We start from the raw sequence: 24,258 nt of genomic DNA, 5'->3' as shown, positions 1-24,258 counted from the left end.
CGGGCTTCTGGCCACCTTTGCGGTCGGCAGCGGCCATGAGCGAGTTGTCGCGTCGTTGCTTCTTATTCTTTCTTTTGGCGGGACGGTTGGAGGCGCCTTCACCGGTGTCCTCGTCCCGCCTCGCCTTGTCGTCGGGGCGGTCGAAGATGGCTCCGACCGCCTCCTCTCCTGAGGCATGGCTGGTGGCGATGTCCAGGAGTTCCTTGGTGGTCCGCGGGCCCCTGCGCCCCAGCTTGTGGACCAAGGATTCGCAGGTTGTCCCGGATAGGAAGGCTCCTATCACATTGGCGTCAGCGACGTTAGGGAGCTTGTTGCACTACCGGGAGAAGCATCGGATGTACCCGCGGAGGGTTTCATCGGCCTTCTGGCGATAGTTCTTGAGGTCCCATGGGTTTCCAGGGTGTTTGTACGTGCCCTGGAAGTTCCCCACAAAGATCTCCATCAGATCCGCCCAACTTTGAATGGCGTTGGACGGTAGGTGCTCCAACCACGCTCATGCCGAATTGGCCAAGAATAGCGGGAGATTGTGAATAATGAAATCATCATCACTCGCACCACCGGCTTGACAGGCAAGCCGATAGTCTTTGAGCCAAAGCCTGGGGTTTGTTTCTCTAGAATATTTAGGGATATTGGTGGGTGGCCGGTACCTCGGTGGGAAAGCAGCGTTGAGGATGTGTCGGCCGAAGGCCTGAGGGCCTGGCAGGCCGGGGCTTGGGCTCTGGTCCTCGTCGCTGTCGTAGCGTCCGCCGCGTCGGGGATGATAGCCATGGCGGGCTCCTTCCCTTCCGTCGTCGTGCATGCGCCTGCGAGCGTCGATGGTGCTGCGCACGTCACGGTTGTGGCCGAGACGTTGATGTACCAGAACGGTGGAGTGCTGCCTGCCGCCTGGCGGTGTCTGGTGAATAGACGCGTACTTGGCGGGGCGTACCGAGGGCGTGCGCTGGCTGGCGTCAGGCTCGCATCGCCGGGATAACGAGCTTTCCACCTGCTGTGCCGCCGCACGCTCGAGCAATGTGCGAATCTCTTGGTGGGCCCGGCGATCCTCGGACGTTGCGGCCTCTAGGAGGCCATGAAGCAAGGCTGTCGTGGCGGCGATATTCTGGCTTGCCCGAGCGAAATGAGGGAGAGTCCCATCATCGGTGAGGATCCTCTGGTGCACATCACAGGCCGCGGCGCGTGCGTGCCCACCGTCTCCGTGACGCTTGATTTCCTCATCGATCTTCCGGTACTCCCGGACAAGCTGTTGTCCGGCGCCATCGATCTCCAGCTTTCGAGCTCTTAGCTGCTCCATCCTTACGTGAGATGGTGCCACCGCCTCCCCCCCGGTCTTAGCATCAGGGTTGCCTGTCAGGGTTGCCTCCTCTCCGGAGACGCTTTGGACGTGCCCCTCGGATGTTTGCGCCATGAAGCATTCCCGGGAAGGGTGATGGCTCCCCCTGCTGGAGTCAGAGTTGGAGGATGACTCTGGCTCCTCCGTGAGGAGCCCGTGGAGTGTCTCCAGATCGTGTCAATTGCCCCCATGAACTCGCTGTCCGTGGGCGGCTGAACCATGCATAGTGCCAGATGGTGGCCAGCGCTTGCCATAGCGTTGCGGAGGCCGAATGGCAATGCCATCAAGGCACGCCGTGTGGAGCGTTCCAGAGAGAGGGTGATGTGGCGCGGGGCCTCCCTGGACGACTGGGGCCCAAGGGAGACGCCGGGCTGGCCCTCAAGCCTCCGGTAGCTGAAGTTGACGGGGGGGGGGGGGGGAGACTGGACGGCCACGTGGGCCAGTGCCAGCTCTCCACCCAGTGTGACAATGAAATCCAAGTCACCGAAATGCACATGTGCGCCCGGGACCCAGCTGATTGCGTGGTTAGCCATCGGAGGCCTGATTTGGAACGCGCAAAGTCCCCTACCTGGCGCGCCAACTGTCGGTGTTTCGAGTAAGCATCGGCAAGTAAATTTATATTTATGCGCGTTAGGCCCGGATAGTGCGCTAATGGACACGAGATTTATATTAGTTCGGGCTGAATATCCCTACGTCCAGTCTGTTGCTGCTCGTGTTATTAGCACCAAAAATGGTTCGTAGTAGGGGGTACAAACGGTCGAGAGAGGGACTGGTCCTAGGTCTCTGATGGAAGGGTCGAAAGGATGTCAAGAGCCTGATAGCAGCTTGACTGTGTGTTATGTGTGTTGTGTTGTCTGTCAAAAGTCAGTCCCTCTAGTGGAGCCCTGCCCTCCCCTTTTATAGACCAAGGGGGGGGGGCAGGGGCTACAGACGTGAGAAAGAAGAAAATACCAAGGGTATAGAAGGTCCTTAGGAGGAGCCCGGTCTTCCTTTTTTCCCGTGCCTGCCCTGTATAACTTGATAGACCGTGTCAGGAGCGGTGTGCTTGTTGATCTTCGTAGGCCATGCCCTGGCCTCTTTTAGCAAGTGGGTGCATCCCATCCCGCCCCTGCGAGCGGTGTGTCGGACGGGGTTGTCGATCTCCGACCCCTTGGGGAGCGAATGGCGCGATGATTGCTTGTTTGTCACTGTAGAGTCTGTGGACCCCGTCGGGAGTCCCCGCTTGGAACGTAGTGGTTGTCGTATGTCCGCGTCGGGTTCTTCGCCCAGAGGTTGAAGGCGGCACCTACAACACTGTAGGGCGAAGAGCACGCGCCCGCAACACTATTCAGGCTCTGCCACGCTTAGAGGGGTCTAAGCGCCTGTCCCGTCACGCTCTAATGGTACTTTCCTGCAGGGGTGCAGGGTATGGTCCCTGATGTGGCGGTTGACCCGAACGTCTTGTCTTACCCTGTACCTATCATCACGAGGGAGCGGGGAGTGGTTGTCAGGCGAGGCGGAGCCAGTCTTTTATCCGTCGGGTGGAGCGGAGTCTTGCCCTTAGCCCTCGGGCGAGGCAAATCTGGCCCACGGGCGTCGGGCGAGATGGATTCTAGCCCTTAGCCCTCGGGCGAGGCGGAGCTGGCCCACGGGCGTCGGACGAGGCGGAGTCTAGCCCTTAGCCCTCGGGCGAGGCGGAATTAAACTCCCGTCATTCGGGCAAGAAGCGTAGTAGCGCCCTTGTCCGTTCGGGAGTTTTCAACGTTCGATGGTTATTAGTTCCACCTCCTTGGGTACCCCGGTATTAGGTCCCCGACACACGTCTTACATGTTACCTTTCCTGTTATAATAAATGATAAAATTCATAGCTAGGATCACATAAAGTTAGTGCTATATCTACATAGTCTACTCTTCAAAATTGAAGCTATATCTATTTTGTCAGTCTTTAAAATTCCCAATGCAAAAAGATTAATGAGTTCCATGCTCTACTCTTGCCATTTCAGTTGTTTCTTCTGTAATTTCTATACCTAATGTGCAACTTACCCTGCAACTTACATATTTGGTTAGTACTGTAATTTTTATAGCTGATACACACGCCTTCCTTAGAGATTTATTATAGCACTACCCTCTTTATATTTTTACCCATCAATTTATCTATTTGGTTTCCTCATCTAATACTGGTTGCTCTCTTATCTGTGCACTCTATAATCATAACTGACCACTCTTCCTTTTTCCCTTTTTTTAATATATAAATTGAATCCACCTATATATGCTTTCATGCAGGACCTCATGAAACATGCACAGGAGTATTGAAGCTCCGGGAAAGAAGATATTGCTTTAGACCTCATGCACCACTCACAATTTTTAAAGCAAAATAGCTTCCTATGTGTTGTATGTTGGTAATGTAGTTCTTCCTTCTTTATTTGCAGATATACATGCACCTCTAACTAAGTTTGCTAATCTATCATATCCTCATGAAAAGTGAGGACAGCCACTCCTTCAAATGCTTCCAACAATTGCTTTTGTTCCTTTCCGCAGCTAAATCCTTAACTGTACCTACATCTCAGTCATTTTAATTATTGTGCTTGCTCCTATGATTGTGTGTGTGCACGATGCCTTTTATTTGAGATTTTAGGATCTTGATTTGTCAGGTAAATTTGTTTGGGCTCTTCAATGCAATTTACACTGATTTTTAGATTCTTAATATCTTTTTAGATTTTCTGGTGTCAGTTAAATTGATCCACCAAATGTACAAAGAAGCGAGCAACCATAACCCAACATCACACAACACCTGTTGATATATGATACAAGTAACTGCTGGCGAGGCACAGTACCAAAGTAGATTCATCCATTTTTTCCCTTGTTCCTTTGTGTTACATATTTATGGGATATAAATATAACCTGTTTATTTTTGTTTAGGACCAGGCTATTTATTCTTTCTTGCAATAGTTTTTCCTCTACTTTGGGTACCGACAACACCATGTAAAATGTAGAGGAATAGTGAATTTTAAAACTCTCTTTCCAGATTCCTATACTCATGCTCAAGTAACTGAATGATCTAATGTTTCTGAATTAATGATCTGCTCCCTTGTCCTACGCTTCTAATGAAAAAATCTACATGCTTTACTGCTGTGACAAAACTGTTTACTAGAGTAAATGATATTTTATTTGATTTTATACAGCACACATGCCCACTGTGATTTTGACATGATAAATTTTGCCGACGCGCGCGATGGCACGCGTCACGGACTAGTGTCTCATAAGTTCAAAACTAATCCAACGGCCAGGAGCATGGCATGGTCCAATATGGACTGAGGTGGGCCGAATCATGGTCCAAATCAAAGTTGTTTCGGCTCTTTACTGTTAGTAGTTTTCCATATTTTTTTTTCTTTTTAGTCTGAATTAATAAAATGTTCTACAAGTTATGAAACAAAACCAAAATAACCAAACTTTTTTAATAAGCATCTTAATACAATATTTAAGGACATCCTAAAAGTAAACGAGAAGTTCAAATGTTTGTTTGGAATAATTCAAGCTTGTATTTGCAACGTATCTAAAGAAATAATGATAATATCTAGAAGTTGTGCAAAAGCCCTATAATTTGGCATGAGATTGTATCATGGGTGTATAAACTTGAGTTAAAAATTTTTGAAAAAAAATGAAAGTCGGGCTGTACATTGTTTAACAAATGGATACATCTCACAAAGTTTCATACAACCTAAGGAAAACTTTGAAGTTTGTTCATATCAAAATATTTTCATGCTCATATACACTTCAAATTTGTAGTAAATCTTATTTTTACCTTCATATTAATAGATGAAAATTTGCATAGGCACTTATTATTTTAAAAATATTTTTTTTTCTAATTTTCAAATAACTAAATAAGGAATTGTGAAGTAACATGCAAAAAATCTTTTATACCTAGATACATTTTTAACATGTAATAGACTACATATACATTGTTTTGAAGGAGTTTCAATTATTCTTGAACTAATTTACTTTTTTGTGATTTTAATGAATTTATGCATGGTAAGAGAAATTGTAATTTGTTGGGTGCCAACGCTAAGGAAATTTCATAACCCCAAGAAAATAGTAGTTTTCCTTGGCGGTTAAGAATAACACTCAAGAAATATATATGTAGTTTCCATAGAGGTCCTTAGAAACCACCAAGGAAACATTCATATTCTTTGGCGGTTTACATCAACCCTCAAGGAATACATATTTCTTTGGAGGTCTATGCCCACAACCAAGGAAACTATATTTTTTTTGGCGGTTTTATTTTGGCACTTAAGAAAATTCTTGATCCTCAAGGTAATAATTCAGAATTTTGGTAGGTAATTTGCCATAGTAAAAAAATGGCAAGTAGAAGCATAATTCTCTACATCCAAGTATTTGCAGGGTCCAATTCTCAGTCAACCATGATAATAGCTCTTTTCTTTTTTGAGAACTTGCATTATTGCAATCATTTCATTAAGAGAAAGATAGTAGTCTCTTTGTAGTAACAACATATAGTCTGTAGTAAGATATATCAACACTAGCTCCTCTAGACAACAACACTAGCGCATGTATTTGATTAGCCTCTTATAGCAGACTTTTACATGTACAAATCAGGAAAGTGATGGGCGGGGGCAAGGAAGCGCTCCCCATCCCTCCTGAGTCCGAACACCAAAATCCCCCGAAAATCCACTACTAATTCCTCCTCTCCGACCCAGCCATGTGCAGATCCGAGTGCGCCTTCCTCCAATCTAGTGATCCATGGGTCTCTCACCGACGTTTCCTTGACATCAGAGTGTGAAAGTTTGTGGAAGCGTTGAACCTCTCTCGAGGCCGCGTAGCTCTATTAATACATACAGAGAACAGCCCTCTGCGTGGCTTACAAGTAACCAACCGTGATTCATGGATAGCCAGTACTATTTCTATCTATTGTTACAATAACCATATATATCTTTCTCTATCCTAGCATGCACGGCATCCATATATCACGGTTGGTTTGTTACCATATATCACGGTTGGTTTGTTACCATACAAGGTAAAACTCCTATTGTTGCTAACATCCTCCCTCAATCTCAACCTGCTGATCCAAGTTTGAGATTGCAGTTTTAGCTCCTCCATTTTATAGACATTCAGTGGCTTGGTTAATCCATCAGCGACTTGGTCTCCTGTTCCAATGAGCCGAATCCGCAATAGTCCTTGTGCTACTCTTTCTCGAACAAAGTGATAGTCGATTTCGATATGTTTGGTCCTTGCATGAAATACCAGGATTTGCCGACAGATACGTCGCACCAAGATTGTCACACCATAGTGTTGCAGCTGATGGAGATTTGATGCCAAGCTCTTGCAGTAGTGACTGAATCCAGATTACTTCTGCTGTTGCATTTGCCATCGCCTTGTACTCCGCTTCAGTGCTCGATCTTGACACTGTGGGCTGCTTGCTGTGCACTCCATGACACAAGATTACCACCAAGAAATATGGCAAAACCACCAGTGGAGCGTCGGTCATCCACACAGCCTGCCCAATCTGCGTCCGAGAAACCACTGACTAGTGTAGACATAGATTTGGTAATCCTGAGTCCCAGTCCCAAGGTGTGCTGAATATACCGTAGTATCCTTTTTACTGCCTTCCAATGTATTGTTGTAGGTTTATGAAGAAACTGGCACACTTTGTTTACAGCAAATGAAATGTCTGGCCGTGTAAGTGTCAAGTACTGGAGTGCTCCTACAACACTTCTGAACCGAGTAGAATCTTCAGGACCCAGTGGCGTACCTTCATAGGCTGATAGTTTTTCCGAGGTTGCCATGGGAGTATGACACGGCTTGCAGTTGAGCATCCCTGTTCTTCTCAAAACATCCTTGCTAGTATTTTGACTGAGTCATCACCATCCCATTATTGATTTTATTTACTTCAATGCCAAGAAAGTAATGTAGATCACCCAAATCCTTGAGGGCAAAGTCGGACTGGAGAGCACGAAGTAACCCCTTGGTACCTTCTACTGACGAACTGGCAACAATAATATCATCAACATAGATGAGAATAAACATGACCAAGTCATTGTTGCGGAAGTAAAAGAGAGAGGTGTCGCCCTTAGATGGTTTAAAACCTAACTCTTGCAACTTTGCACTTAACCTGTGATACCAGGCTCTGGGCGCCTGTTTCAGACCATAAAGAGCTTTGTCAAGCTTGCAAACGTAATCAGGGAACCTTTTATCTTGATACCCAGGAGGCTGTCGCATGTAAACTTCTTCCTCTAGAACACCATGGAGAAACGCGTTCTGCACATCCAACTGACGTAGGCTCCACCCTTGCGATACTGCAATGGAGAGAACCAGTCTGATAGTTGCTGCCTTGACTACAGGACTGAATGTGTCCTCGTAGTCAATGCCATATCGTTGTTTGAAGCCTTTGGCCACTAGCCGGGCTTTATACCTGTCGATTGTGCCATCTGCACATCTTTTAATTTTGTACACCCACTTACAGTCGATGATGTTCCTCCCTGGGACAGATGGGACAAGCCGCCAGGTTTGGTTCTTCTGCAAGGCTGAGAATTCCACATCCATGGCATGCTTCCAATTTGTATTAGTGAGTGCTTCATCAAGAGTATTCGGCTCACCATTAGCAGCAAGGAGACCGTACTTGACAGTCCCATCAGTGAATTGTTTGGGCTTGCGAATGCCGGATTGGAGTCTGGTGCGAGGTCGCAGGACGGTGGGCAGCAGGCGGCGATGGCACAGGCAATCCTGGGAGAATCGTCGTTGAGGGAAGCGCCCGCTGCACCGGATCCAGGGTGCGGGAGCTGTGGTGGCTGGCCCGGCGTCCGTGGGCGCAGAAGATCCAGCGCGATCTGCTCCTCGCGGTTCGGCGATCCGCGGTTCGGGAGACAGAGGTCCTCGTGGCGCCCCGTCGTTCGATCCTAGCGTGTCCGACGCGCCTGTCGTCGTGGATCGCCGAACCCCGTTGTCGGCGTTGGTTGGCGGATCATCTCCGGGAGATGCGCTAGGCGGTATACATGGCGTAAAATCACCGTTTCCTGCGGATTCTGCACCAAAAAATACTGGATTTTCTTCCTGGATTTCTTGGACACGGTTAGCGGGATTAGTATCTGGAGTATGCAACTCATTGTCATGCACTTGTGCACCCTGGAAGCTAGGAGCACTAGAAGGCAGCAAGAGGGATTCTGTGGTGAATCTGGTGCCGGCATTTTGGTGCAATTGAGCAAAGGGAAAAATATGTTCGTCAAAGACTACATCACGTGATATATAGATGCGTCCTGTATTGATGTCGAGACACTTGAACCCCTTATGCATGTTGCTGTACCCAAGAAAGGCGCATTGTTTGGAACGGAACGCCAATTTGTGCTGGTTGTATGGCCTAAGATTAGGCCAACAAGCGCAGCCAAAGGTTCTAAGAGAACTGTAATCAGTCTCCTGATTGAGGAGGCGCTCAAGAGGGGTGGAATTATTGATCACCCTACTTGGCAATCTATTTATAAGATAGGTGGCGGCTAGGAAAGCTTGATCCCAATATTTCAGAGGCATAGAAGCTTGGGCGAGTAAGGAGAGCCCGACTTCAACAATATGCCTATGCTTGCGTTCCGCGGAACCATTTTGTTGGTGCGTATGTGGGCAGGACACATGATGTGAGATGCCAAGTTGACGGAAGAAGGAGTTTAAGCTTTCATACTCTCCTCCCCAATCGGATTGGACGGCTAGGATTTTCCTATCGAATTGTCTCTCAACAAGGCTTTGAAACTCACGAAAGCGCTGGAACACATCTGACTTGTGTTTCAGAAGATAAATCCATGTGAATTTACTATGATCATCTATGAAGCTCACATAATATTGATAACGTCCAAACGAATCACAAGCTGGGCCCCAAACATCTGAGAAAATAAGTTCTAAAGGAAATGTAGACTGACTCGAGGACCTTTGATAAGGCAACTGATGGCTCTTGGCCATTTGACATGAGTCACAAACAGAACCAATTCTAGGCTGCGAGGAGCATGGTAGTTTGTGTTTATTGACTACTTGCTGAACAATGCTAAAGGACGGATGACCTAGGCGATGGTGCCACCTCTCCAAGGATGGTTGGGCGCCACTCGACACACTGAGGACGTGTTTATTCTTGAAGGCCGCAGCTGGCAAAGGATAGAGACCTCCCTTACATGTTCCTCGCAAAAGAGTTTGCTTCGTTGCTCGGTCCTTAATAAAGAAAAGATTTGGATGAAATTCAAGATATGCATCATTATCAGCAGCTAATCTATGAACCGAGACAAGATTCTTTGCGGCACTAGGAACATGAAGAACATTCTTAAGATGTAGATTCCTACCAGGAGTGCGACAAATAACATGGCCAATGTTTGCAATGTCCATACCTGACCCGTCCGCTGTGCGGATCTGCTCATTGCCGTGGTAACGGTCATGGATGTGAAGCTTGTCCAGTTCGCCCGTGACGTGGTCGGAGGCACCCGAGTCAGGTGTACCAGTTGGAGTCCACGCCATAGCTGCCATAGTTTGCTGAGTTCGCGCTCTTTTCTTCTGGCACGACGAATTCCTCAGTCAAAACGGTGCCAGCACTCGGCAGCGGTGTGGACGCCTACTTTCTTGCAGATCTGGCACTTGACCTTCTGCTTGCCGGAGTTACTGTTGTAGGTGCCAGCGGCTTCGTCCTCCCTGATCTCCGCGGCCACGCGAGCCACGGCCACGCTGCCCGCGACCACCACCACGGGTGCGAGAAGCAGCGTTTGCCGAGGAGCCTGAGGAAGCCGAGCCGTTGTTGCCGTGGAAGAGGTTCACGCGCTGCTCAAAAGCTTGGAGCTGGACAGTGAACTCGGTGACGGTGATCGGCTCGGTACGTGCCAGCGCGGCGGAGATGACGGGGTTGTAGTCGAGGTCGAGGCCGGTGCAGATGTAGGAGACGAGTTCTTCATCGTCGACAGGCTTGCCTGCCGCTGCCATCTCAGTCGGCGTAGCCCTTCATCTTGGTGACGTACTCGTCGATGGTCATTGACCCCTTCTTCGTAGTGGCGAGCGCAATGCGAATGTTGACCGCACGCACCCTGGTCTGGGAGGCACACAACTCCTCAATCGTGCGCCATAGATTAGCTGCGGTTTCACAGCTGGAGACCTGTTTCATCAGATCCTTACCCAGAGACGCGACGAGATAGGTGAAGATTTGCTGGTCGGCTGCCAGCCAGGCACCATACGCCGGGTTGGGCACTTTGCCCTTGCCATCACTCCCTTCTACCTCTTTGGCCGGAGCCGGGGACGAGCCGTCGATCATGCCGACGAGTTGAGCACCGCGGATCGCAGGAAGAACCTGCAGCTTCCACAGCGCGTAGTTGTTCTTGGTGAGGCGCTCGGTCACTGGATGGGCGAGGGGCGAGATGACGCTGTTGTTGGACGGCGTCGCCATGGCGACTGAGTTGTTGGACGTGGCTCAGAGGAAAGCTCTGATTACCATGTGAAAGTTTGTGGAAGCGTTGAACCTCTCTCGAGGCCGCGTAGCTCTATTAATACATACAGAGAACAGCCCTCTGCGTGGCTTACAAGTAACCAACCGTGATTCATGGATAGCCAGTACTATTTCTATCTATTGTTACAATAACCATATATATCTTTCTCTATCCTAGCTTGCACGGCATCCATATATCACGGTTGGTTTGTTACCATATATCACGGTTGGTTTGTTACCATACAAGGTAAAACTCCTATTGTTGCTAACACAGAGGCCTCGGGTCGCTTCTCTACATCACAGGTAGGGCCTGCCACGGCAGCCAATTTGTTCGGGCCGCATTCCCCGGCGGGTCGACCAATACTTCCTGGAGTGGTTCTTGATCTGCAGCAGCTGCTTGAGACCACTAGCTCCAACCGGCGCGAGAAGAGGGAGCAGTACTTCGATCCACAGCTAGAAGACCTCCTTCAGCGGGCTGCCAAGCAGAATCTCTACATCAAGGAACATAGGGGGGAGCACACCATGGAGAGTTGTCAGTTGCAGAACACCATAGAGAGTTATCAGTTGCTGAAGGAATCAAAGTCAAACCAAGAGCTCGAGGTATGGCACAACAAGGACAGCCAGATCCTAGCCGGCATCAGCAGCAGCGACAAGCTTGTCCAAGACAGGAGTGCACTCTCACAGAGTCAACAAGAAACTCAGTTTGGCGAGACATGGGTCCAGGATCCATTGGTAGAAGATCTCCTCAATAGGCCACTCGGTTGCGATGAAGTCCTGCTAAATCCACCATCCAAGCTGCAATGTTTGGATCCTGCATCTTGTGTTGAAGAAGATCCTCACCAAGCACCAAGCAGACTTTCATACCAAGATAAGGGGAAGTGGAAAGAATCAAACCTGGACAGCAAGAGGCATCCAATCTACATTACTACATTCGGGGAAAGGAAGTGCAGCAGTGCTTACAGAAGCTATGGTGAGCGACAAAGGGCTACTACTAGGATATCTCAGTTCTTCGGCGAGAGTTCACGTGCTGCTGCTAAAAAAGGCTTCCAAGGTCTAATGACAGACACGTCCCACGGCCTGATGCATCCAAGGGTCGCTAGTAGGTGGGGAGCAGTCAACAACCAGACCAATATGACATCCCAAGTTTCAGATCACCAAGCCAATGCTAGAAACGAAAGAGGATGGGAGAGAGTGCCTTCAGATTGGTGGAGAAAAACTGGTGAGTATCAAAAGAGAAATTCAGCTACCCACGAAATGAATTTAGAAACACAATGGATAGAGACTTACAACAATCATATCCAAACCCACCAACAAGAGGAGAGGAGGCAGAGATTTCTCAACCATGTACGAGGACGTTGTCTAAATTGCCTTTCTACTATGCACAGAGTGGCTTTCTGCAATAGATTAACAAGGTGTTGGCGGTGCCTAGGAGGACACAAAGCATCTGCCTGTCGGGGGGACAGCGAACTCTTCTCTCAGTTGTTGAATCAGAGGCGACGTTAAGAAAATGACTATGAAACTCATGACCACTTGGATGAAAGCTTGCAAGACAAGGGTCCCCGGCATTACAGGAGGGCATCTTCACCTATGTTTTGGTACTCCGACGATCGTGACCCACCACACGCCATGATGAAACCAATGGGCGAACAGAGCAACAAGAGGACACTACCAAAGCATGCCACTTTTGCGACACCGCTCACCCAGATCATGGGGGACAAGGCAAAACTAATCATCGAAGATAACAGCTACAACCTCATGGAGAACTCTTTCACTACACTTGCCCATGGACCAAGCATTTATTCTTGCGATCCCATGTTTTTTGAGTCGCTCATCACTAGGACACCAATAATTAATCCACAACCTCTCCTGATGTCTCCGACTAGATCTTCTGGAAAAAAAAGCTCCGGGCGATGTTTGATGCTGCAGCTAGTCAGGACAGGACCTTACTATCGAATCAATCAACGGATATAGAAGGGCTTATGGCTGATGTTGATACAACCACACCACTATGATGAGACCATCTTGGAGAAGCCTAAGGAAAATAACAACTCAGTTTCCCCAACAACCCTGGAAGTCATTGACCCAGTGAACTCAGAAGATGCAGGCGCTGAACCATTGTGCCACACAGATAATGCAACAAATGCTGAATCACAGATTGATAGCACCAACTCCAACACTGTTTTAGATCAATTCCTCATCAGCATCACAACTCCACTACCACAGCCTTTACTGGCTTCACACCCCACACTGAAAGAACACCACACTCCACCTGAAGTTGAAACCCCACCATGTCGTGCAAGTTCGCTACCTAACCCCACCAGGGATCAAACTCAAAGCTTGCATAGTGAGCAACGAAAAAGTAGTCGGCTAGCTGATAAAGCCAAGGAAACACAAGGAAAAAGGTATGTCCAATTGGCACAAGAGGTTCTTGCAAAGAAATTAGGCAATCTGTCACCTCCCACAAAATCAGCGCGTCTGATCTGTTCAACAGCTTTGCACAACATCTTGAACAGCCCTTGGGCAAGCAAAACATGGAAGCATTAACAGTTCTGGTTGATCATGGTATACACGGCGAAGCTAGAGTACATTAGAGGGGGGTGCCTTTCTCTCATAGGTGTGAAAATTTGATCTACAACCATGGTAAAAATTTGTTCCTAATAGAGATTTTTCAAATTTCTGTGGGTGCATGGGCACCCACAAGCTACTACGTAGCTTCGCCACCCAAAGAAGAAAAAGGGAAGAACCTCCAAGGTGACACCGATAGTGCATCTACCTGCATGATTATATTGTCACTGTTCTGGGTTTTTAGGTGCCAATTCCTTTTTAGTTGCCGTGAACTTTCACAGTTTCAAGGTGTATTAAGAAGTGATTCATCTAGACCAAAGTTGATCGTGGGATATGAGTTCTACATCTTCAAGAGTATCTGATAGTGTTTCAGCTGGATTGAAGTTGAGCGTAGGGCCTCTTTCTGAACTGAGTTGCTTCATCAATACCAGATGGTCGAGGCCTTCCGGAGAACAAATATGTTTACTTGACAGGGCAAAGCATCATGCTGTCGTTGGTGTTGCTCGGCTGCTCGTCATTGGTTGTGCTCGATGATGGTTGGCAGAGATAGTTGTTTTTGGTATTTGGTTCTTGTTTGGAGTTGTTCTTAGTTGCTCTAGTTGATAGTTCGTCGGTGCAGTCGAGTTGCTATTTGGGTCGCTTTCGACCAAGTTGGCTCAAGGTTGAGCAAGTTGTGGGGTAAAGTCGTTAGTTGTTTGGATGATGTTTTCAAAGGTTGGTCAGGATAAGTTTTGGACTCTCCCAGTTGGTGGTTTTTGGGTCCAGTTTCTACTCAAAAAATTAGACCGACCCTTGTATTTTTATTTGAGAGAATTCTGTATTTGGCACCGAAACAAATCACTCTTCCGTATTTAGCACTGAAAATTTTGAACTTTCTTATCTAGCATCAACTTGAAAATTCCTTCCGTATATGGCACTTCCGTCCATTTGATGGAGTAACTGTGTCAAGTGCCACCTAAAATGACATATATACCCTTACCAGCAACGTGTTGGCAATGACCAGCACTCGTCCGTCCGCCACGGCAGCCTCCGGCCGTCGGCCAGCTCGATGACGAACGGCGTCGTCCGCTGCCTCGGCCACGGGGCCCCATCCGGGCACCACAGCCCACCGCGCCCACGCCTTGTCTACCTCCACAATGCCAAGGTCCACGTCCGTCTTGGTCCGCCTGGGCGCCGACTCCATGGCCGCGACGCCGTCCGTCTCCCTGAGCACCGGCAGCATGAAGACGGTGGTCGCCTCGGCGACCTCGCCGTACTGGAGCCGCACCACCGTGACGCCGGGCCGCGAGGCGGCAGGGTCCTCCTCCTCCCCCTCCACCTCCCCGGGCGCCTTCTTCCTGGCGCGCTCCAGCTCGAGCTCCACGCGCGCCCTGCCGGACTCGGTCTCCACCACCTGCATCGCGGCATACTGGAGCCGCACCACCGTAACGCCGGCCCGCGAGGCGGCAGGGTCCTCCTCCTCCCCCTCCACCTCCCCGGCTGCCGAGGAGCAAGACGGTGAGAGGCGGCGGCGGCGCGACAGTGAGCCCGGTGAGGCCGCCGTCGCACCACCAGAGGCGGAACAGCCTCGGCGTGCTCACCGAGTTCGGCGAGTGCTGGAGTTGGCAGGCACGGGCTGGAGTTGCTCTCTCTCTCGTTCGCGCAGTGTGGTGATGATGGCGACCCACCACGACGCGTTGTGGGCGAAGCTGCACGAGCTGGAGCTGCAGCTCGCGGCATACAAGCTCCTGTGCGCCGCGCGCGGGGACGGGGACGACGCGGGTTTTGCTTTCGCGGACGGGGCCGAGACGCCGGGGGGCGGCAGCACCTGCGACGGCAGGCAGTATGACGCCTACATGCGCCGGCGCGACGCCAGGCGCGTGGCCGCATCGGCCGAGCAGCAGCAGCAACCGGCGAATAATAAGGCTCAGCAACCTCGGGGCGTGCGCGCCGCGGGGGCGGGACGCACCACGCCGATGAGCCCGCGTAGTGCGCTCTGGTGCGTGGCTCGCGACACGCAGGAGGCGGGATCCACGCCGCGGCTAGTCATTGCCCTGGCGAAGAGGACGCCGGCCGTGTCGTCCATCCCGAGCACCCCGAGAAAGGACGTCGCCGGCGCGGCGCTGCCGAGGAGCACGACGGTGAGAGGCGGCGGCGGCGCGACAGGGACCGGGCACGGGCACGGGCACCGGCGGCGCGGCCGCGCCGGCCAGGCTGCGGACGACGCGGGTGCATGACCTGCCGACCCTCGACGTGGCCATCACCCCGAGGCCGCTGCCCCAGCAGCAGCAGCAGGAGGAGGAGCTCGGCCACGCCCACGCGCACACCCAGGCGCCGCGCCACGTCCGGTCCGTGTCGGAGCTACCGTTCGAGACGGCGGCGCTGGCCTCACCGCAAGCGCGGGCGAGGAAGCGGTGGGGCAGCCCGAAGAGGCCAACGGCGATGTTCTCCGACTCGCACAGGGACCTGTCCAAGGGGCTCAAGAAGCTGCTGAGCTTCGTGAGGAAAGGCGGCAGGAGCGGTGGCGACGGCGCGGGGCGTGCGCTGGCGGCGCGGCGCGGTGGTGGACGCGAGGGGGTGGGGGTGGGATAGTGACAACATTTTGGTACTTATCAACAAAAACTGACATGGTCGATGAAGTCAACAAACGGATGGATGACTAAAATAGACGGAAGTGTCATATGCAAAAGAAATTTTCAAGTTGATGCTAGATAAGAATGTTTAAAATTTCTAGTGCTAAATACGGAAGAGTGATCTGTTTCGGTGCCAAATACAGAATTCTCTCTTTTTATTTTCTCCGTCTAATAAAAATTACGGTAAAGCTTTTGCCGTCCCTTCTAAAACAACAACAACACTAGCTAGGGTATGAGTTTCAATTTCTTGCTCCGGCCTTGGAATACCTACTTGTTAACTTAAATCCTAAGAGAGGATGAACACCCTAAATTCATGTGATCATGCTAGCTTTAGCTTTCCTGACATACCACATTTGAGAGTTACTCTTTGAAGTAGCAGACATGAAACTCTGACTACTATTGTTTCTATCGCCGTGACCAAGTACATAATTAGATTCTAAAAGCTGACCTGTAAGAATATGCCAATGGTCCACTTGCAATTCGTCCAAGGAAAAAAGATGATCGCGAGGAGCGAGGAATATATACCAAAATTATCTAAGTAAAATTTTTAATCTGACTTGAACAAGAACTTAATATAACCAATCTCTACAATAATCTGCAAAGAGCCCCTTCCTGTGTATTTAAAAAACCAAAGCCTAGCTCAAATATTAAATTTAGGTACAGAATTAAATTGGCATGATCCAATCCAACTGCATGTATAAATCATTTTAGAAGCGGTGGACTTAAACAAACTCCTCTGGAATTGGCCCACAAAAATTTCCTTGTTAAAATAGATACGATAATTTCTCATGAATATTTGGGCCCATAAATGATTTTAAATGAAAATGTTTTCAACTAAAACTATAGATCTAATCGAGGTCTACAATTTTAATATAAAATTTGTTGTCTCCATGATGGACCAACATCCTAAGGGTTACCTATAGGGTCGACTAGTCGACAAGGAGATGGGTTGGCCCAAGGTCTGCCTAGAGGGCGCAGAACAAGGTGATGTGTTCTCCAAGGCTACAAGGACCGACCTAGTCGGATTATATGAAAGTCTAACTCTATAATTAGTTTAGAACTCTTCTGTTCTAACCAACTAGGACTAGATCAAAGCGTCTGACCTCTGGACTATATAAAGAAAGGCAGGGGCACCCCCTTTACACATCTCATACACAACAATCTAACGCAAGGCAATACATCTAACTGGACATAGGGTATTACGCTATTCTAGCGGCCTAAACCAGTATAAATTGCTGTCTTTGCGTTCACTGTCGAGTTCAGCATACGTCGAAGCCCACCTAACATCATTCCAGGTAGCCCCATAACGTGTTGTCGGTCATCAGACACCGACAGCTGGCGCGCCAGGTAGGGGCTTTCGATGAATTCGTGATCAGAAGCTCGATGAACCTCGACATCACCGTGACATTCCCAGCGGGATCAACCTTCACCTTCCGTTCCTGGGTCTGCACATTGGATGACTATGGCAAGCTCCAAGGTCGCCTCGTGGAGATCACGGCGGATTGAACTGCTCCAACAACTCGTCAAGACGCACTGGAGGACCTCGTCAAGAAAATCGGTGAATTTTCGATTTTCAATCCTACTCGGACTCCGAATCAACTCAACCAGTTCAAGTCTTACTCGGACACGACTACGTTCTCCGGTTGGCTCTGATGCCATTGGATAACAGCGGTCCCCACCTAGCCTGACTCCCACTCGGGCTGAGGAATACCGCCTCTGTCTACCACTACCAGGAGTCGGTCTTGAAGACCATGTTATCCACTCCTATCTCGGAGGAGGGTCAAGGAATCCCTCTGACAGGCGCTCAAGAAGGCCTGGTCCTCTCCCTCACGTCAGAACTCAGAAGGAAAGATCGTGCATTGGCCAAGAATTCGGCTACTCGGGAATCCATATGATCCATCCCAGGTATAGTCGGCATGATGGGGCAGCTACCATATCAAGTCAGCGCCACGCTCTCTTCCCTAGAGGAGGCAACGACCACTGAACTCTGCCCCACCACCACTGAGCCATATGCACCAACAACACCATTAGCTGCGGTCATAACCGGGAGGTCTTCTTCATCCTGCGGCCAGACATCAACGAACATGACGAGTAATTGGAGGACATCTCCATCGACGTGGAAAGCACAAGCAATGAGACGGAAGCGGACAAGGCGAAGCGGATTAAGAAAAAACAGCAACGTGAACAACGACGAATCCGTGCTCGACATCGCCGTGTAGCGCAGGAGCGATTCGCGGCAGAACAGCGAGACCATAAGGAGCGCGGGCAGGAAGAGCAACACCGTCGCCGTGACGAGAGGCTAAGCTCAATGGCATGCAACCTCGATTCCGACTTCCAGGAGTTGCAGGACACCGCGTCTACAACACCCCACAAGCCAATGTCATGTACGTAGCCCATGCTCTACGAAATCTGGCCAACCGCACCCCCGAACAGGAGCGTATCAGGATCACGTTGGAGACTACTGCAGTGATGCTTAACAGGGGACAGCCATCAGCGCACCCCGCCCGTGTTGGAACCGAGGATCGACGGACGATCACAAGAACATGAACAATAGACATAGACTTGCCGGCGACGAACACCGCGACGACGAACGCATGTATCTTGACTTCTATTATTTAAACACATGACTTGGGACACTTTGATCAGACGCATTACATAGGCTATATATAGCCCTGCAGCCTAAGCCACGCATGAACACACATCCTTAGTTCATGCATAGCCACAAACTCACATGCGCAACGGATGCACATGATCCACATGAACCGGCCAGACTTCTCTCCAGCGCAAGTTGCTCCTCCGCAGGACTGGGTTGCTCGAACTGACCACAAGCCACCTAGACTCAGCTAACAAACTAATGCCTATCTAGTTTCTCCACGAGAACACATCTCGTTCAACTACAAGTAGCCTTACAAATACATGACTCACATGTACTCTAATAATAGAACGAGACCTACATGACACAAACTAAATCAAGTCATGATTATTTCCAACAAACTCCCCTTAATCTTGACTTGCCGTTGCCGAAGTTGCTGCAGCTGCCGCCGTCTTCATCGCCACAGCCGCCGCTACGGCTCCCGACCTGACGTGGTCATCTCTGCATGCCCCATCTCCACGCGAACGCCGCAGTCTTCTTCTCAGCGACACACGCCGTTTCTCTGGCCGGTGACACACGCCGACACTCCGGCTCTGCCTCACCAAGGCAACTGCAGTGCCCCACACCTCCACAGACCGACGCACGGCCTGGAGCTTCATCGCATCGTAGCTGTTGGCGAACACCGCCACCACCAGCACGCCTTAGTCGTACCAAGGCAGGGACCGACGGACGGATCATTGCCATGGTGCCTCTGGGTCGCTCGAACTGACCACAAGCCATGCTCACGCATGCGCCATGCGATGCCTCCAACACCATCTTCTCATTATTCGGTCACCACCTAGACTTAGCTAACAAACTAATGCCTATCTAGTTTCTCCACGAGAACACATCTCGTTCAACTACAAACAACCTCACAAATACGTGACTCACACGTACTCTAATAATAGAACGTGACCTACATGACACAAACTAAATCAAGTCATGATTATTTTCAACAAACTCCCCTTAATCTTGACTTGCCGTTGCTGGAGTTGCTGCAGCTGCCGTCGTCTTCATCGCCACGGCCGCCGCTACAGCCTCCCAACCTGACGTGGCCACCTCTGCATGCCCCATCTTTGCGCGAATGCTGCAGTCTTCTTCTCAGCGACACACGCTGTTTCTCTGGCCGGCGACACACGCGGATACTCCGGCTCTACCTCACCAAGGCAACTGTAGTGCCCCGCACCTCCACAGACCGACGCATGGCCCAAAGCTTCAACGCATTGTAGCTGTTGGCGAACACCGCCACCACCAGCATGCCTTAGTCGTACCAAGGCAGGGACCGACGGACGAACCATTGCCATGGTGCCTCGTGCCGCCACAGGCACACACTCGCGGACCGACATATGGCCTGGTGCCTCAGCGCACCGCCGCCATTGATCGCCACCTCGTGTCGGCTGCCACCAGCACGAACGAATCCCACGACGAGGCTTTGGGATCTCTGCCATGCCGCCGAAGACATGCTCCACCATGACCGTATGTGGTGCGCCATCACCGAGGCTGTTGGAGCTCGAGTCTTTGACCTTCAATGTCGACATCTTCAACTTGCTCTCCACTCCCTAACCTAGGCTCTTGATACCAATTGTTGGAACCGAGATCGACGGATGATCACGAGAACATGAACAATAGACATAGACTTGTCGGCGATGAACGCCTGCATCTTGGCTTCTATTATTTAAACACACCAGTCGACTCACTTTGATCAGACGCATTACATCGGCTATATATAGTCCTGCAGCCTAAGCCACGCACGAACGCACAACCTTAGTTCAAGCATAGCCATGAACTCACATGCGCAACGGATGCACATGATCCACATGAACCGGCCAGACTTCTCTCCAGCGCAAGTTGCTCCTCCATAGGACTGGGTCGCTCGAACTGACCACAAGCCGCGCTCACGCATGCGCCATGCGATGCCTCCAAGGCCATCTCCTCATTACTCGGCCACCACCTAGACTCAGCTAACAAACTAATGCCTATCTAGTTTCTCCACGAGAACACATCTCGTTCAATTACATGCAGCCTCACAAATACGTGACTCACACGTACTCTAATAATAGAACGTGACCTACATGACACAAACTAAATCAAGTCATGATTATTTCTAACAAACTCTCCCTAATCTTGACATGCCGTTGCTGGAGTTGCTGCAGCTGCCATCGTCTTCATCGCCACGGCTGCCGCTACGGCCTCCGAACCTGACGTGGCCACCTCTGGATGCCCCATCTCCGCGTGAACGTCGTAGTCTTCTTCTTAGCGACATGCACCGTTTCTCTGGCCGGCGACACACGATACTCTGGCTCTACCTCACCAAGGCAACTGCAGTGCCCCGCACCTCCACAGACCGACACACAGGCCAGAGCTTCATCGCATCGTAGCTGCTGGCGAACGCCGCCACCACCGGCATGCCTTAGTCGTACCAAGGCAGCAGGGACCGACAAACGGACCATTGCCATTGTGCCTCATGCCGCCACAGGCATGCACTTGCGGACTGACACACGGCCCGGTGCCTCAGCGCGCCGCCGCTGTTGATCACCACCTCGTGTCGGCCGCCACCAGCACGAACGAATCCCACGACGAGGCTTTGGGATCTCTGCCATGCCGCCGAAGACATGCTCCACCACAACCGTACGTGATGCGCCATTGCTGGGGCTGTTGGAGCTCGAGTCTCTGACCTTCAATATCGACATCTTCAACTTGCTCTCCACTCCCTAACCTAGGCTCTTGATACCAATTGTTAGAACTGAGGATCGACGGACGATCACGAGAACATGAACAATAGACATAGACTTGCCGGCGACGAACGCCTATATCTTGGCTTCTATTATTCAAACACACGACTCGGCTCACTTTGATCAGACGCATTACATCGGCTATATATAGCTCTGCAGCCTAAGCCACGCACGAACGCACAACCTTAGTTCATGCATAGCCACGAACTCACATGCGCAACGGATGCACATGATCCACATGAACCGGACAGACTTCTCTCCAACGCAAGTTGCTCCTCCGCAGGACTGGGTCGCTCGAACTGACCACAAGCCGCGCTCACGCATGCGCCATGTGATGCCTCCAATGCCATCTCCACATTACTCGGCCACCACCTAGACTCAGTTAACAAACTAATGCCTAATAATAGAACATGACCTACATGACACAAACTAAATCAAGTCATGATTATTTCCAACAAACTCCCCCTAATCTTGACTTGCCATTGCCGGAGTTGCTGCAGCTGCCGTCATCTTCAGCGCCACAGCCACCGCTACGGCCTCCCTACCTGACGTGGCCACCTCTGCATGCCCCATCTCCATGTGAACGCCGCAGTCTTCTTCTCAGCGACACACGCCGTTTCTCCGGCCGGCGACACACGCCAATACTCCGGCTCTGCCTCACCAAGGCAACTGCAATGCCCTGCACCTCCACGGACCGACGCACGGCCCGGAGCTTCATCACATCGTAGCTGCTGGCGAACGCTGCCGCCACCAGCACGCCTTAGTCGTACCAAGGCAGGGACCGACGAACGGACCATTGCCATGGTGCCTCGTGCCGCCACAGGCACACACTCGTGGACTGACACACGGCCCGGTGCCTCAGCGCGCCACCGCCGTTGATCGCCACCTCGTGCCAGCCGCCACCAGCATGAACGAATCCCACGACGAGGCTTTGGGATCTCTATGCCGCTGAAGACATGCTCCACCACGACCGTACGTGGTGCGCCATTGCCGGTGCTGTTGGAGCTCGAGTCTCTGACCTTCAATGTCGACATCTTCAACTTGCTCTGCACTCTCTAACCCAGGCTCTTGATACCAATTGTTGAAACCGAGGATCGACGGGCGATCATGAGAACATGAACAATAGACATAGACTTGCCGGTGACGAACGCCGCGGCGACGAATGCTTGTATCTTGGCTTCTATTATTCAAACACACGACTTGGCTCACTTTGATCAGTCGCATTACATCGGCTATATATAGCCTTGCAGCCTAAGCCGCGCACGAAAGCACAACCTTAGTTCATGCATAGCCACGAACTCACATGCACAACGGATGCACATGATCTAAATGAACCGGCCAGACTTCTCTCTAGCGCAAGTTGATCCTCCACAGGACTAGGTCGCTCGAACTGACCACAAGCCGCGCTCACGCATGAGCCATGCGATGCCTCCAACGCCATCTCCTAATTACTCCGGCCACCACCTAGATTCAGCTAACAAACTAATGCCTATCTAGTATCTCAACACATCTCGTTCAACTACATGCAGCCTCACAAATACGTACTCACACGTACTTTAATAATAGAACGTGACCTACATGACACAAACTAAATAAGTCATGATTATTTCCAACCGCCCGCCCCTTCGGGGGCAGGATCTACTCGGACACAGTAGCCTTCAAGACGTCCCGTTCATGAAAGACTCGGATGAGGCCTAAGCCACCCTCCAGACAATCAAAATCGGGGAGGCAGAAACCAACGTCAAGATAACCCACCCTGTGGCGATCTGCGCAATACTCTCAGCAATCGCGACCATCATGTCCGACCAGATGACAGGCACACTGAGTCACCCTGCATGGATGTCGATTCATTAGATAACTTCCCTTGCTTCTCTAATCGGCTGAGAGCCGGCCATCCAGTTCCCACCAAAGTTCAAACCGACCAACATCGACAAGCACGATGGCAACAGGGAACCATCTCAGTGGTTGCAATGCTACTCGCAAGCCATTGAGCTGGCAGGAGGTGACAATGATGTTAAGACCATCTACTTCCCAATGGTACTCGACACTACTCCACAAACTTGGTTCGAATCGAATTTTATATATGTGCCATTTCGAATCGAATTTTTAGTGGCAGTTGTCTTAGAGTGACCGCCACAAGAAATCAATTTGTACTAGCACATTATGACAACTAGCTCAAGAAATAGGGTGACCACCATTATAAACCGGTTTTCTAGCTGCCGTCTTATGACAACTACTGGCTCTAGAAATAGGGCTATTGTACTAGCGGTTGACAACCTACTACCAGTCAATATATCTATTTCTAAAACAACCGCAAGTGAAAATAGGACCATTTGTACTAGTGGTCGTGTTATATAGACCGCCGATTGAAATAATTTTGTACTCCCGGTTCGTAGGCATAGGCACTGCATGTGCTGACATTTACTTTTATGTACCACCGGTGAAAAAAATAGGTTGCGTAAGTAAAAACCATTTTTTTTAATAACTAGTATATGTGTAACAAACGGGGTGTGATAGTTCCCCAAGGCATCTCTACGGGTTATGTTGCGTTGGTAGCATCGAATCAGTTGATAACCGCAAAACCAGCAGTGATGCTACAGTCTCTCCTCCGGTCTGTGACAAATCAGATGTGAAGTAGCAGTCGTAAAGATCATTTATTTTGTAGTGAAGGATGAGGGGAAAATTAAAAAGTGATACGAACCCATAAAACTAGAACGTTATGAATGTAAATGAATGATTGAAAAGAACAAATGCCTCTTGATCTCGAATAAAGAGGATTACATATTTATACAGCCCAGAGGGTGTTGGACTGTCGGCATGTCCCTAAATTATTTTGGACATCATTGCTGCCGTCCTAATGACGCGATTTGCGATCACTGGATAAATCATTTCTGACGATATGGACATCATTGCTGCCGTCCTAATGACGTGATTTGCATAAATTAATTATTTTTAACGAT

General features: G+C 50.1%; 1 long non-coding RNA gene and 1 pseudogene across 1 annotated transcript; one reads left to right on the top strand and one right to left on the bottom strand.

The window, feature by feature from the left end:
* Positions 1-10,930: 10,930 nt before the first annotated feature.
* LOC136538887 (uncharacterized) lies at positions 10,931-11,851 on the bottom strand. The gene is made up of 3 exons (XR_010779481.1): positions 11,652-11,851; positions 11,346-11,568; positions 10,931-11,248 (listed from the first exon to the last, which is right to left on the bottom strand). It is a non-coding gene; the product is annotated as an uncharacterized lncRNA (long non-coding RNA).
* Positions 11,852-14,974: 3,123 nt separating this feature from the next.
* Positions 14,975-15,893, top strand: LOC136536587 (uncharacterized; annotated as a pseudogene).
* The last annotated feature ends 8,365 nt before the right edge of the window (positions 15,894-24,258 follow it).

This window comes from Miscanthus floridulus, chromosome 2 (genome assembly GCF_019320115.1).
Source record: "Miscanthus floridulus cultivar M001 chromosome 2, ASM1932011v1, whole genome shotgun sequence".
NCBI lineage: Eukaryota > Viridiplantae > Streptophyta > Magnoliopsida > Poales > Poaceae > Miscanthus > Miscanthus floridulus.
This window is presented reverse-complemented; position numbering and strand designations above follow the sequence as displayed.